At 36.2% G+C, this 3386-nt stretch overlaps 1 long non-coding RNA gene across 2 annotated transcripts; it reads right to left on the reverse strand.

Moving 5' to 3' along the window:
- On the reverse strand, positions 660-2470 carry LOC109947007. 2 transcript variants are annotated; one of them, XR_002270016.1, is made up of 3 exons: positions 961-2469; positions 847-865; positions 660-746 (listed from the first exon to the last, which is right to left on the reverse strand). It is a non-coding gene; the product is annotated as an uncharacterized LOC109947007 (long non-coding RNA). The 2 variants fall into 2 exon arrangements; XR_002270015.1 differs by having other exon boundaries at positions 847-2470.

The following is a 3386-nucleotide window of genomic DNA, read 5'->3' on the forward strand; positions in this document are numbered from 1 at the left end:
TGTTGGAACTTCAGGTTCTCAACACTGTTAGATTTTGAACTTCTGGCCAAAATCACATATTCTCATGGTATGGACATTCAATCCCCTTAGATTTTGAACTTCGGGCCAAAATCACATATTCTCATGGTATGGACATTTTTACAATTTTCTGTACATATTTCTGGACTTCAAGCCCTTACATAATTGTCCATATTTTGAGGAACTTCTGGCATCTCATTTAATTGCTCATCCATGAGTTTAAGGAACTGCAGGTTCCCTTTTGAATGGTGATGGTTTACCCAAAATGGTAAATACTTATGCATACATCACTATTCATGTATACGGCACTATTTATGTATACAGTACATTTGCCAGTACAGTTATCATCCATGTGTACGGCATTATGAACAAATACGGTACTGTTACATCATTAAGGAACCCCATGTCCTTATTTACATGTCAGGGATCAAGGACCCTCAAGTCCGATCACATGTTTACAAATATAGTACCGGAGAGACTGCCAGCTCTCATATTAACATCATCATCAAGGATCTTCAAGTCCTGATGTAATTGTATGATGAGGATCAAAGAACTTCTGGTCCTGATCTGTATACTGTAAAAACTCATCATACAGCACATTTAATCCATAGAATAAATTGCTGGTAAATAAATTACTGGTATGGACGATAAACTCGCACCATACTTTAAATAAATATTGCCTTACATACACTTACAGCATCAATAATTGATATCCATCCATGATCCACCTGTATAAATGTATATATATATATGTATATATATATATATTATTTTTATTTGGACTTAAACAGAAACAGGCATTTTCTATAGCTGTAAGTATAATTGTACCTGCCTACGCTGAAGATTCCTTTCATTGTTGCAGGATGGTGGGCATTCAGTTTAAATAAAGCAAACACACACATTTCAAATTTTAATTGAATTTCAAATTAGCAGTTTACTTACATGCCCATCCATGACGTAAAAAGCAGAGACAAGTGATTGTCTTTCGACAATGACATGATATCACAGTAGTGGGGATAACGCTATGATATTGGCCGATCGGCTTCGCTGTATCCCTGCACACCTTTAATAATTATATAATATTAAAATAATATAATTATGTACCTGCACTATAGACCTGCATCTTAAGCTTCTTCCCTTTATGGGGTCTGCCGCTTTGCCTTTTGTTTCCTTTGCTTTGCTTTCCACTGAAGCAAGTTGGCCAGCACCAATAATGCCGCCCACAATGCAAAAATCAAGTTGGCCAGCACCAATAATGCCGCCCACAATGCAAAAATCAAGTTGGCTACTTTTGCCTGTTGCTTTCTCAATTTCCTCCACCCTTTCATTGTCTTTTCTTCTTTCACTACTTCTCATCTTCTGCCTCTCTCTTGCCTTTTTTTTTTCTTTTTTTTTTTTTGTATTCGATTTTCTGGCAAGCCTCCAAAGACAGCAACGACCAAGTTGCCTTGTCATGGCTGGCGGCCATTGCAAAAGCCTTTTCCATGAAGAAATGGACTTGGACACGAGGCTGGTTGATTATGTAGTTGGAGATGAAGAAAGCAGCTGACAGTCTAGGGAGGGAGCGAACCAGAGAGTTTGTTACTCCACTGGTGTGGTTGGGAGGTAGGGATCGTCTGTGGTTGGTACAGAGTTTTCTTCCTCAGCTCAAGCAAGGCAATAGAGGTAGGTTTGTTTGCTCAGCTCAGCTCAACCTGTGCTCTCTGTGTTTGTTTGCTGGGTTATCTGGGAGAGTAATTTTCTTCGGGTTCGGTTCTGGTATGCTTTTGCATATAGAAAACAGAGAACCCAGAAAGGAAATCCAAGAGAGAGACTTTGGTTGAGAAAATGGCAATTTTTGAGAAAAATGGAGATGCTGAGGTTGGTTGGACAACACCGAATGGAAGTTGTTGGGCTCGGAGCAGAGAATTGGTTCTCTAGATCGGAGGTTTTGTGTGAAATTTTACTGGCAAGCAATCCGTGTGGCTCTGTACAAAACTGGGTTGGTTTTGGGTGGGCAATCTGGGCTTGGTTTCGAACTGGGTGTCTTGATCAATTTCTGGGATCAAGAAATCAGAGATTTCAGCCGGTTAAAGACTCGTGCTGATATCGTGTTGTAAATGTGGAGAGAAAAAGTAGAGAATTGGAATAGAGAGGAGAGACTGATTTTCTCATTCATATGTTCTGATGAATGTCTTCAGTGTATATTTTACAAGTAGGGGGAGGTATCTATTTATAGGCTAAGGTTTTGGTAAAATACAGGGAAGGAAAGTTCCTGGAAGATGCAAGGAAACTTCCTCTGTGGGCTCCACCTTCAAACTTTTACAACACATTTTGATTTTTAAATTTTGTTTTAATATTTCGGCCCACTTAGTTCTTCTCAAAATATGTCATCAATATCGTTGAAAGGTTGAACTTAGTGAATTATTATAGTGCAGTACGGTAGAATAAGCACATGATATAATTTGTCCACATGTTATAATATAAGTGAATATTTATTGATATTATTTCCAAAAATAAGAAATATCAACAATTATATCCTCCTATATTATAATACATATACAAATTATACCACATTATCATACTCTAATACCATTTTATAATTTCTCGTACTTAGGAGGTATAGAGCGAGTCAATGACATTACATAATATATAATTGTTCATATAATGGGGCAACTAACGTGATCAACAAGTTGTGGTGATTAATTTAACATAATAAAAAATATACCATTTACTTGAGTGATGTAACAATTTGTTCTTTTAAATTGGATTGCCATCACTTTAATATGTTATGTTTCTTATTATAGTCTCCCATGTTAAGTGCTTCAGCATTGTTTGTGGTGTGTACACAAATTTTCTTATAAAATGTTTTAATGCTTCTCACATGTATATCAGATATAGACAGTTGATGTGACTTAGAAATCAAATTGTCAATAAAACAAAAAAATATAATTGGTGATCGAGGTCCAATTTAATAGAAAATAGTCTTAACTTGCATATTAAAGGTCTTATATTCGAATCCTCACTGCATTATTGTTGTATGCGTACACAAGAAATTCTCTTCCCCAATAATTTAGACTATCACTTATACTAAAAATATATATATATAATGACTTTTACGAATGCAAACATAAAATTACATCAAACAATAATCACTACTACAAAAAAGCAAAAAGACGACGGTAAATCACCGTCGTGTATTGGGGTTTTCAATGGTCGTGGAATCCACCGTCATCTTTTCCCTCATAAACCACGACGCTAAATAACCGTCGTTGTTAAAATATACAACGTCATCAACAAATACAAAACGACGTCTTTGTACTGCAAAAAGATCTAAAAAAAGCAATCGAGGATGATAATAGACGACCAACTCTCTAAAAAAACCGTCG

This window comes from Prunus persica, chromosome G2, assembly GCF_000346465.2.
Source record: "Prunus persica cultivar Lovell chromosome G2, Prunus_persica_NCBIv2, whole genome shotgun sequence".
Lineage (NCBI taxonomy): Eukaryota > Viridiplantae > Streptophyta > Magnoliopsida > Rosales > Rosaceae > Prunus > Prunus persica.